Below are 13,972 nucleotides of genomic sequence, written 5' to 3' on the forward strand. Positions count from 1 at the left end.
AAGCAAATATATCAGTTTATAAAATCCTGGATTGTATCGTTTAAATTAGCTTTCATAAAACTTTTATACATTACGTTCATATTGCTATTTATTCATTTCAGTTAAAGTCTATATTTTTCATGTAAATACTGTAATTCATTTGTTTAACAATATATGTAAACAAACACTGAATTTATTATAAGACATTCTAAAACATCGTATTAAAGGCGTCACTGCATATACGAATAACGGATTCAGACATGTACATTATAGTCAAATATAATTATTTTATAAAACTAGCAGTATTATTTGTTCCCACTATGCATTAATGCAAACTAAACATATGTTATTAGGCTCAAAAACTATTTTATTGACTATTTTACATTTCAAAATAAATATATCCTCACATAGATTTTGAAAATATGTTACAGTAACGTGTGATGCATTATATTTTCACTTAATAATTATATAAATAACATCAATTATATTAATCGTAAGTTACAAATCAATTGTTATATATCAGATTAAATGTAATAGTTATTGTGTTAATAACCTTAGAATTAATCTGCATGATATAAGATAGTACTTTTATATGATGCAAATCATATAAAAGTAGTATCTTATATCATGCAGATTAATTCTAAGGTTATTAACACAATAACCCAGCCATATGACTAATGATCAACTCTATTTTGCAATATAAAGCAGTCAGACAAAACTGGTTCACTCATCTCTATATAAACTAGTCATATCAGTCTACAATCATTCTGAATTCTACATTCATGATAATGTAGCTTCTTATAGTTCTACTAGTGATAATTATGGACAACTCATCTACTATTAGTATCATTTTATTTATTCTATGTTTTTAAATATATTCCTGTACTAAATGAAGCAAGTAGTGCTACAGGCCTATTTTTGATATTGATACGGAGACCGTGTTATCAAGATACAATACTTATAATTTAATTGTATATTTATGTGAAAAATGGTTTCACTGTCCATTAGTTTGGACAAACTAAACGAAGTAGTAATAATGCATGTCTGCTATTAGGCAGAATTTCCTTCCTTCCGTGGCCTTAAACTGTTGAAGAGACCGAAAAGTTAGAAGCTCTGAATAGAATAAAACTGCTTTCATATTGTTTTACAAAATTATATTGATATATGACTAATACGATGTTTTTACACTTATACATATGTAAGTTATAGCATTTACTTATTTCTTTTACAGACACTCCGTGGTGAAAGGACTAACAACATGCAGGTATCAGGGGTACATCTAGCCAGAGATAAGTTTTCAACAGATATACAAAATTAAATATTCACATAGGCGAATAGTGTAATTACTTTCATATCATTTAAATAATTATTTCATATAAATATTTCATATAAATTGTATTTACATATGATTAATACGTTTTTCTACACTTATACAAAAATTAATTGATCACATATACATCTTTCTTTTTTACAGAAATCCCGTGATGCTAAGCGTCCCTGCAAGGAAGATTGGCATTTTATTATTGGAAAAACAGGAAACAAAAGAGCTAAAAAGTACAATGCAATTGCTATAACATGTCATTTAATCCAAAATTATACGAACTGCCTATTACAAATATTATGAACACTCTCCGTCAAAATATTCAGACTATATTGGATGAGACCATATCCTATTTAAACAATAATGATAAGTTAGGATATGTATTTATTCTAATCATCTGGATAAACCAATCAGCACATATTTACAGAATAAGAATGTATCTTAACCCGATATGATCTTATCCAACATAAACGAAGTGAATAAAAGTAAAAATGACATACCATTAGACATGTCTTTTAAAACTGAGGTCACTATACTGGAATTATCTGTTGGTAGCGGTAAATATAAGTTATCAAATAATAACATTGATTGACTTAAAAACATCAGTTATTTCTATAAACAATAACAACGACCTTTGCTGTGCTAAGGCTATAGCAATAGCTATAGCATGGTTCAAAAGATCCCAAAGATAAATGATTTAATAATTTAAATGTACATCATTGTATAAGTTATTTTAACGTTTATTACAGTAATGAATGCTCGAAAAGACAACTCATAGTTTGTGCTGATTGTGACAAGTTTTGTAAATCGGCAGACCGTTAAGCATACACAAAACAATGAATGGAAAATAAACGTCTTCATGTGATAATTTGTACAAATGCAAAAATTGTTTTGTGATTATTGAAAGAAACGTAAGCCAGATTTTCATGGATGTTGTGAAATAAGATATGTAGGATGTAAATCATTTGTTTTACTGAATAACTATTTGTATTTTGTCTGGACCAAAGATGTCGAAGATTAATTCAGACCGATCAAGAAAATGGTATTCACGAGATAAATTACAGTGTGTTCCACGATTGTAACGGCAAAGAAACTGTTTTAAATGTTATAATTCATGTGATGTTTTGTAATTTCATATTTTCCAAGAAACATAAGAATTATACTGCTTTAGCTGATAACATGAAATGATTTAATTGGCGCTTTATCTTAAGTTACCTTATTCATCTAGGAACAAAGCCTGATCTTATTGTAAATGGTAGAAAGAGTATGGCTTTGACTGTCAAATGTCTGGTAATTGAAATTATGGACAGTTCTAATTTTATCTATATTGTCTTATCATCGTTTCATAAAACCTTTGGTTCCAAAGAATTGCAGAGAGGATATTTTCCAAATATGTTTAACGTAAGATCAAACCAGAAGTGTCGAACACCTATATCGGATGTCAGTTTCTACTCCCCTGATACCATGTCAAAACCTGTAAAAGAGAAATTCCTGGATTTCCACAGGCGGCGACTAGAGGAAGGGTACATCTTTGACTTTCAAGAAGAAATGTACAGGTAAGAAAATATCGCTGCCATTGTAGAAAGTTATTATATTTATTCTTTTACTCTTAGATTTGATACTTTTCCATTATGCCCCCGCAATTTTAGCAACTTTCAAAAATACATACATAAAAAAAACTTATAAATATGAAATTTATTCATACAGTAAATGTCCATAATAAATTTCTAAATATATATTCATAAGAATTTTATTTATATAGTAAAAACTTACCATTTGCGGGGGTTTAACACTTATACACTTGTACATAACCAAGGATACCTTACATCTAATAATTATAGCCAAGTAAGTATCCAGTGGTTAGAATATATAGATACACAGAACTCTGAGAGGGTCAAGATCCAGCATGCATTTAACTGTGGTGAGGAAAACAAATCCTGAATTATAAAGTAGATGGTTTCTGAAAGTAACACATTATAATATACGAATTTTACGGATGCTACTACCAATGTTGCAATACATGCCATGGTTCTGATATACAGAATGTAGTTTTAAGTAGACCCATGTGGTATGGTAGAAAGTGTACATTAGAGAGACAGTATGAACTCGGAGTTGTGAGATATAAGATCATAACAATACGGGATATTGAATATAAAAAGATGAAACTAACGATTCAGAAATAATCGATTTCCTTAGTGACTACATAGTAGTTTCCAGCATGGATATATGAGATGCCTTCTGTAGAGGAAAAGTCAATATGACAAGGCAGTTATATGATGTAAAGGACGGAGAAAAGATCAAGAACATGGATTTTACATCCCTATATTCATGAACAAACAAATAATACTGTAAGTATCCAGTTGGACATCCTATTATTATAACAAGAAATTTATTGAATTAAAAAATTATTTTTCTTTTAAAGAATATACAATTCTAGCCCAGAGAAAACTATACCACCCCATTTTCCCCTTCAAAAGTAATAGTAAATTAAATTTTACCGTATGTGAATCATGTATGGAATAAATATCACAACTATCATGTAACCACTATGATGACTGGAGAACTTTCATTGGTGCCTGGGTCACTGAATAAGTGGAAAAAACAGTCGAGTGTGTCTACCAGGAAATGAAAATATACGAAATATACCACATTTCTATAAAATCCAGAGATCTTTTTAAGAGTTATATCGATAATTTTCTTAAAATAATGCAGGAAAGTTCTGGATGACTTTTTCATTGTGTAACATCAGAGACAAAACAGGATTACATTGCTCAGTATGATGAAAAGGATAAAGTGCAACTGACCCCAGAAAACATAGCCTTTAAGCCAGGAAAAAGCTGCAAAACTTTGTCTTAACTTTTTGGGGTATGTAATTAAGACAAACCACAACTTGTGTATGTAACACCTGTTAAAAATTATTACTCTTTAATGAATGATAATACTAAGGTAATAACAGATGTTACTTTAGTTAATGATGATGTAATTGTTCTTCATTAGAGACCTAAGCATAAGAAAGATCAAAACAACATCTTTATAGTGGCTTTCACTACTGCTCACGCTCTTCTGAAATTATATTGTCTGCTTGAGAAGTTGGGATCATCTGTAGTGTGTTACAAAACAGATAGTGTTGTTGACATTTCAGATGGATCTAGTGATCCACCTCTAGGAGATTATCTTGGTGAATTTACAGATGAGCTTGATGATAATTACATCACATTATGGGTCAGTGGTGGTCCCAGGAACTTTGGATACATATGTAATGATAGGAAGTCCTATTGTAAAAGTTGAGGGTTTACCCTCACTTTTATAAACAAATTTGAGAAATTAAACGTCTCAACAACGAAGAGTAAAATAATAGTCATATCGAATCCTTATCAGCATCCTACAACAGTGACAAATCCTAAGAATATATGTAGAGAATTAAAGACCTGGACTATTTATAACAAGAAATAAAAGAACAATTGCCATCCAGTTTACACCAAATGAGACATCCTTTCACACTTTAATACTTTACTGTATGGACATTGATTTTTTTCATATAATGAAACTAACTCCTCGTCATGAAGTGAAAAAGGCATGTGCAAGACCTTGAGGGGAAGATCCCATGTGCACTCAAACATGAACTATATAAAGTGAGCCTTGTTTAATTTATTCATCATTGGAGTTCGAAATAGATAACCATCTACAATACCCTCTTACATGTTTAGTGTTAGGTCCAACAAAAAGTGGTAAACCACAGTTTGTAAGTAAAGTTCTAATTTATCATCGTAAAGTGATCTATTCTATTTCTGAAAATATCATGTGGTTTTATGGTGAATTTTAACCCCTCTGTAGTAAATTAATGCAAAATCATCATAATGTTCAATCTGTAGAGAGATTTCCTGAAAAGTTTGATGATTATTTACAGTCTGATAAAACCAATCTTTTCGTCATTGATGATCTTATGAGTGAAAGTGGAGAAAATAAATGTTTGTCTCAACTTTTTACACGTGGGAGTTACCGTTTAAATTTATTAGTGTTTTATATTGTACAGAATCTATTTCATAAGCCTAGAGAAATGCGTAATATTAGTTTATATTCTCAATATATTATATTGTTCAAGAATGTCAGAGAGAAATCTTGATTGAATTTTTTAACAAGACAAATGTTTTTGACATGTGTCAAATACTTTGAAGAAGCTTATTAAGATACAACAAAACAATCAAATGGTTATTTACTCATCGATTTAAAACCGCATAGGCCAGAACAATTGTTTATCAGGACAGGACCTTTTCCTGAAGATATGGTTGCAGTGTACTTATCAAAGTAAGATGAAACTGATATATTATTGAATACATGCTCGTTCATTGTCATGACTGTGGCCCTGATAGAACTAGGATGGTTTTATTTGAAGAACGGACCATATGTAATTAAAGAACTAGCATCCAAATATTTAGTCACTGGATATATAGATATGTTTTTATTTAGTTTAATAATCGTTTTTGAGTTAGTGTCTTTCAGATACAGATCGTTGTTGTGTAAATGGGTGACCCGCTACATTCATCACTTCTGAAGTGGAAACATCGACTATTTCAAGTGTGGATGAATTGCTGAGAGAGAGAATTTTACCCCTGTTTAAACAAAGGGGAGAGAGAGAGAGAGCCGAGATGTTGAGGAGTCTGCTAAATATCCCACGGGTAAACAATTCCAAAAATCTAATCTACCTTGCCCGTTTCATATTACAATCATTATCACTGTAGTATAAAAACTGGATATTATATCTAAATTGATATGTAAATAAACAGTTTAACATTCTATACTTACAATGTATTTTCATTTACTCATCATGACTCTTACAGTTAAACAACATCAAGAGTCGCTCAGCTTATTACATAAAACATCATGTAACCATATTAATTGGATAATTACCATCACTGTAACATTTCTATGACGAATGTACAAAAGCAGAAACCTAGATGATACAAGTCATTATTGAGACAAATGGCTATCAATAAAGCATTAGTCAAACAGAAAACACTTACTAATACAGAAAATAGGGTTTTAAACATTACTCATAGTACTGATACTTTTATTATTTGGTGGTTCGATAGAATGGGCTATTTTTAAAGCTGTTGGAATTTAAAAAATGTGGAACATACAAAATTAATTATTCTTGTTCCTGATGAACTAGCACACTCATTTATCAACCGAAAGTTTATGGAAGACCAGTGAATAAAGTATTAAACTATATAGATAAATATATGAGTTATGTCATACAAAATGATACATTACTCGTAGATTATAGCTATCAATGAACTTTAATTCTTGATGAATTATAAGAATGGAATCAATCCTTTAGCATGGATGATGAGTGGTATGGTGCTGCTGACACTGGCTGCCTTTCCTCTGGTCAGTAGTTCAAAATGGGGGACAGCAAGAGTTACCCTTAGTAGCTTTTCCATAAACACAAATGAAGCAGCTAGAAACTTAAGTTACTAGCAGAACATTTTAAAGGATTTTACTATACCCACAATAATTATGTATTTATACACATAAACAATAAACCGTATAAGTTCTTTGATAAAAAAAAATGAGTTTGGGTTCTTTTTAAACACAAATCTACAAATAGCCAATCTGTGCTCTGCACATCACAGGTATCAAAACCAGATTTTTAGTGTTGTAAGTTGGTAGACTTAATGTTGAGCCACTAGGGGGTTATAAAGAACAATAAATAATATTAATATTGTTATTTTTCTACTATATATTTCGTCGATATTTTAATCTAACCTTAAAAATTACTTTAAGACACCTCTAATAATAATAAATATCCGCATTTAAATTTATACAAAATGAACAACCTTTTCAATCTTGGAATTCTATTCTTAAAACAACAAAAAATATTAATTAAATTATAAGAATTATTTTGAAAATGCATGTTAATTCAATTTGAAGGTAGACTTTACTTATAATCTGATGTATTTTACATATTGGAAATATTGACTCACCTATGGCAACAGTACATCAAAGATTTTTACAAGGCACCAAAAACTGATAAAAAAGGCGGTAATTTGTAAAGAAAAATAAATTAAAGTATTAACTAGAGTATATCTTCAACTAAAATGAACATGCATTTTCAGATCAACCCTTAGAATTATTACAACTTTTTTCAATTTTAGATAGAATTTCAAAACTGAAAAGTTCATTCTTAAATGCCCTGACTGCACCAAGGAGATTTATATGGTTTAACGTCCACTAGGTGGTTAAATACCTCATAAAAGAACATACAAAGAACAGAATGTGGGATTATTTTAGATTTGCAAGGATTATATTCTCTTTAGGTAATTGTGCAGTTTCTAGTGATCATTTTAATACATTAAGTAGAGCTCACGACATGTTGCAATTCCGGACGAGAGAAAGTCTGCAAATTTCTAAATGGCGACAAACTTTAAACCAAAAAGGGTCAGCATATACTTTATGCATAAAACTTTATTTTGTTTATGAAACCGATTTTATTAAATGTGTTAATGAGTAAATGTTTATTAAGTCTAGTTCCAACAGTTTTTTACCCAGGGAACAGCATCAAAAGCAGCTGTAATCATTTGATTCATTCCATGAATAAGTACCTTATGTTTGTTTGAATTTATGCACAAAGCTACACAATGGGCTATCTGTGCTCTGCCCGCCACGGGTATCGAAACCCGGTTTCTAGCGTTGTACGTCCGCAGACATACCGCTGTGCTATTGGGGGGGGGGCGAGTATCTTATGATTGCAGCAAGCTATAAGCAGATAACGGTCATCTGCTCATGTTGTGGACTATGATATGCATAATTCAAGATTCTGAGCGCCTGTGTATGGATTTTGAAATGTTTCCACATTATGCAAGTGACTTTTGGGGCTAATATTAGCCAATTTGAATCAGCATTCTCTAAGATACTTAGCTTTCATTTAACCAATCGCTTTCTACCATGGGCGCCCACAGGAAGGGACAAGGGGGTCACTTGTGCTCTGCCCACGACGGGTATCGAAACCTGGTGTCTAGCGTTGTAAGTCCGCAGACATACCGCTGTGCCACTACGGGGTTCACTGTATGTATTACTCAGAAAACACACTAAAACACCAAGTTATATAGAGTGCATAAAATTATACTGAATATTTTGTTTAATGTAGCTGTATTTTCAAGTAAACTGAATTTTCCCAAATAGTGACAAAGTAGGATCTGCTAAATATCAGAAGATTCTAAGATAAAGTGTATTAAGAAGTAAATATGAATTGTTCGAACCATGCTAATATTGAAAAAGAAAGATTTTGTTCATAATGAAACAATCTTTATTCACGAATACAATCAAAGTGATATGTCTATATTTGAACAAATGACAGACCTTTATAGAAGAAATATCTTTTTTATGAAGTTAAAGAATCTTTAGAATCTGTTCTAGACTGAGAGGACACAGTATTACATACACAAAACAAGAATGCTATTTCATCTCAAGAGTCTTTGCATTACCAATTTGATTATTGGTTATTTGCACTAGAACATAAGGGAGACTATAACTTCGAGATATCACCTGATCTGAACAGAAAGATCACAGTCTACCTTTATTTATCATGTACTTACTTACCAACTTCAGAGTAGTCTTTTCCAGGGAAAGACAAGACGATACCTTAGGACTAGGTTAATGACCCAGAATAATAGGTAGCTAGAGCAAAAAGAGCTTTGTGACTTCTCAGACAAATGTTCGATATTAAAACTAAATATGTCAAAATAAAAGGATATTTAACAACATTTTAAAGTTAAGGTCATAGCAAATATATAACTGAACATTCTACCCAGAATGAAACAATCTTTATTCACAAATCCAATCAAAGTGACGTGTGTGTTTTTAGACAAAGGACAGACCTTTATTGGAGAAAGAACTTCTTATCTGTAAACAAATTATTTGAAATCATCTAAAAGATATGGGGAAAGATATAAATATTACAGCATTGAAAAGAGGCATGATAGTGGTGCATGTCTAGCTGGTACCATGGTGGTTATGACAATTTTATGCATAGGCTGTTCCAACACATTGTTCATTGGAGTTTATCAGCAACATAAAAAAAGTAAATAAAATGTCTGCTGTGAAGTAGATTTGTGGTCCCAAATGCCTAATGCCAGAAAGAGGAGAAAAGCAGCTAGGAAGAATATTATGGTCCAAACACCATGAAACACTACAGAAACTGATAATTATCCACTGCAAGAAACTCCACAGCTTTCTCCAACTATAACTTGCATAAGACTCAGTTTCAAAGAAGTAAAACCGCCTTCAGTAGATTAAAAACCATAGACATTGGTGAAAGGTGATGCAGGCCAATGAATCATGCTTTTTTTCCTTGTTTTACACACATTAGAGAAGATAGATTTTGAAAAAGTCACAATAATAAGTTGTATACTTATAATTATATAGGCCACTAGTAGCCAAACCATGGTTTGCAGCATGTTTTCCCAGTATAACTTAGAAGATCTAATGGATGCTACAGTTTACCTCAATTCGATTTCTGATCAACTGCATCCATCAATGATTCATGTATACTCTGATGGGGACAGCTAATTCCAAAATGACAATACTTCGATACACCATTAAAAATTGTTCAAGCATGGTTTTAAGAAAATGATAGAGACTTCAGATATTTCCCATGACCACTAAAATTTCCGTATCTCAAGCTAATTAAACACCTGTGAGATGAGCTTGAAAAACATATTTGTCACCACTATTGTATGTCCACTTCCCTCTATAAGTTGTAAATAATATTAACGTCTAAATGAAGAAAACCCCTTAAGACACCTTTCAAAACTTTTTAATTCCTTGCCATATCGTATCATGACTATTATTCAGTCAAAATGTGGCTCAACTTGTTATTATGTATCGTTCCTAATAAAGTTGCCTGACCTTGTACATTTCAATAAGTGTTACTACCCACTATAATGCAGCAATATATTCTGCTACATATTTAAAAACTAGTTCTAAGTCGTGCTGCTATACAGTTTTTCTTGTCACATACTATTTTATGCTATTACTGACTTACAGCAATGTAAAACAATAGGGTATTTAGTAACCAGCTTTAGTGAAACAGAAACCAACACTCACTGTACGTCAGTAACACTAAGATGATGCCTTTGAACAATGCATGTATACAACTCATTTGCCATTATTCAAACTAAAACATCAGTAAGCAATTTCACATTTTCACATTGACAAATTTGATGTATTCCAGTTTGTTTCCTTTCAATTAAGATTTACTTCTCGTGCATTCACATTTCTGAAATATATGTAATATTTTCACATGAGACCCAAAACTCGATTGCTTTCGAATAGTTGACTATTCTTCTCCAGAAGAATTTGAAAGATGTGTAGATTTTATTTTGTGCTTATATATTATATCTTCAAAAATGTTAGTGGAATTATTGGTGACTCTGTTGATATCCTGTTAATAGTCACATAAGTAGTTAGAGAGATTGTCTTGCGCCCAAAGGAAGCCACTTCAGTAGGGGATCATGAGGATGGGGAAGGGTATAAACAATGATGTCACCAGAGACAATGACATCATAGATCCAATACGTGTCACTAGAGGTCGCTGGCGCCATGCAATGATATCATCAAAAAGATGATGTCATAGATTCATGATATGTCACCAGAGGGATGTGTTGCTAGGCCGCTATGACAGGCAAACATGATGTTATAGTTCCAGGAAGTGGAACCACAATCATGTTGAGATCATCATACATGTCTCAACATGTAATCAATGATTAGATTTAATTATGATCTACAGTTGCTTTATGTATAAAACACTAATTCCATAGTACTATATTTAAGCATACTAATTTTACATTTCCTGACCTTTTATATGTAAATCCGTTATCATTCTGAAAAGAATGCATATTTAAATCTCTAAATAATTTAACATTAGTTTGCCTTTATGCTATCCATATAATTATTATTTTTATAGTTCTTGACAAAATATGTCATTTCACATATGTATCTTATGACAGTTTTCACTTATGCTCCTTTTACTGTGTTTCTATAGGCAAGTCCTACTAAGGATAGTGTTACTTTAGGCAGACAATATTTCTTTAGTACCATAGGAATTTAACACACTTGCTGTTCATAAGTCAACAAAACAATTATTAATTTATTATAACATATATATATATATATATATATATTATCCATCAATTGAATGAGGAAATGTAAATCACTTATATTCCTGAATAGGGCACTTACTTAACATGCGAACTTACGAAAACCTTACTGTTTCACTAGTTTGTGTTTATCCATATAATTATGTTCTTGACAAAATATTATTTCTTATGATAAAGGATAAGACAATAAACAACTGATTCTGATTTAACATACTTATTATAGTTTTAATTTCTATATTTAAGCATATATTTTAGAAATTATTGTCCTGAAAAGCTGCAAAAACTCTTATGTCAATGAGACAGCTATTAAACATACATAGTATACATTATTTGAATGAAGGAAATAATATTACAACCAATAATTTACTTTACAAACTTTTTCGTCTTCAAAAGGACGATTATTTAATTCTCTATAAAATTTAGCATACTGATTAACTTTATAAGTATATACATGTTATAATGTTCTATGAAAGATTTCATTTTTACAAATAAAAATAATAAATGAAGGACTTACTGTTATCCATCCATTTCTTTGTAGACTAACTCTCTCAACATGAGGTCGGTCAATTTGACTCAATCACGTGACTTTTTGTACTCATTTAACTTTATAGATTTAATACTTAGAACACTCAATATAGAGGGTATATCTTCACGAAATTTGGCAGTCTTTCAGTTAATAACACAAGTGTTTCACATACAAAAAATCATATATTTTAGTGAAGTATTTTTAATAAATTAAAATAAAGATTTGTCCATGAATATATTGAGTATTTGTTTCGAATAGTTCGTGTGCAAACTAATTTTCATGTTAAAATTAAAAATACTTTTCCTCATCTCAAAAATCTCAAATTTCCTTTGTGTAATCTCCAAAACCTCCTAAATGCATTTCAAACGTTTTGTTTCAGTAGAACTTAGTAGTTTATCTGTTATGTTCTCTACTCTATCTCAAAACGGGATAGGTCAATTCGACCGACCTCGTAACCCCCAAAAAATCGAAATGAACCTAAATTACCCTTTTTTTGTCTTTCTAGAATGACTTCAAACTGTAACATAAAACCACTTTCGTTTATCCTATATTTCTCTAAGTTCGTAATATTATACGTCTATTTATAATTAAATTTTGTTGTTTTATTCCATTTTTATTACCCTATCAATCGTGTCTAACTACGCCATAAAAAGTTATAAATCACTAGGAGAACATACATGTCATTTCACAATATTGAATAACATTACCCACGAGCTACTACGATCTGCTCACATGCATATCTCGTGAACTTTTTAATTACATTGTTATTTTTATTTATTTTACCTAATCTAGTCCTAAATGACTTTAAAAAATCTGTATTTTTAGATTTTAGTTACTTTTCTAATAATATATAAAGGAGAAATACGAAAAATAAGTAAATAAAGAACTTACCTAATCTTCTTTCTTGCTCTCGATTGTCAAGAAATTAATGTTGCAATTTGGAACACATTCATTAACCACCCCAAAAAATGTATATCACATATAATAGTTAAACAAACTTCTTAAACGTCATGTTAGTGTAGCCTATATAAAGTGTAGTGTACTCTAATCCGTTATAGTGATGGCACACGACGAGACACCCATTTTGCATGTAATACTGTTTCAATACAAGAATGGAAACAATGTTTTTGTAACCACAAAGAAGTTTATGGAAATGTTTTGAATGTTTGTAAGTGTCAACGATGGTTCAGCAAATTTCGTTCAGGTGACTTTAGCCTTAAAACTGTGATAGCAGGGGCTGGCATATTGGAACACACTCGTGTAATGGACCTGAAATTGCACGTCTCTAATGAAACAATACATAAAACTCTAAGGAATATGGGAAAACTCTATAAAGAAAGTGTTTGGGTGCCTCATGAACTCTCCAATGATCATTGCTTCCAACGTGCGAACGCTGCTTCGTCTCATCTGGCACGTAATGCACATGAACCATTTTTGGACAGAATTGTTACTGGTAATGAAAAATGGATTCTCTATGCGAATATTAAACACCAAAAACAATGGCTCAGTTCTTAGACAAAAAACACTTCTGACCCCGAAACCTGGACCTGCTTTGCATTTGGTGGGACATCAAAGAAGTAATTCATTTCGAACTCCTCGATCCACAGGGAATTGCTAATGCAGAGATCTGTAATCAGCAACTGAAATGTTTAAATCAATCCCTTCATCAGAAATGGCCCTCACTCATTATTATAAAAAGGTGTTCTTCTCCATGATATTGCACATGTGGCACATTTGATGCAACACAAGATTATGGAGTTGGGTTGGGAAGTTCTTCCCCAACCACTATATTCTCCAGATATGGCATCATCATATTACCATCTTTTTCGTTCGCTGCAACACCATCTTAATGGGAAAACGTATGCAAATGTGGAAGGTGTTAAAGAGGACATTGACATGTTTTTGTTTCAAAACCAAGTGATTTCTTTGATCTGGGCATTAAATTTCTGGCCTCAGATTTTTAACCAAACCTTAAAAGAAGCTTGTGAT

General features: G+C 31.5%; 1 pseudogene; it reads right to left on the reverse strand.

Moving 5' to 3' along the window:
• LOC106478527 overlaps nucleotides 1-1,810 on the reverse strand; it is a 7,818-nt pseudogene extending 6,008 nt beyond the window's left edge.
• Between the last annotated feature and the right edge of the window lie 12,162 nt (nucleotides 1,811-13,972).

This window comes from Limulus polyphemus, unplaced genomic scaffold, assembly GCF_000517525.1.
Source record: "Limulus polyphemus unplaced genomic scaffold, Limulus_polyphemus-2.1.2 Scaffold221, whole genome shotgun sequence".
NCBI classification, from domain to species: domain Eukaryota; kingdom Metazoa; phylum Arthropoda; class Merostomata; order Xiphosura; family Limulidae; genus Limulus; species Limulus polyphemus.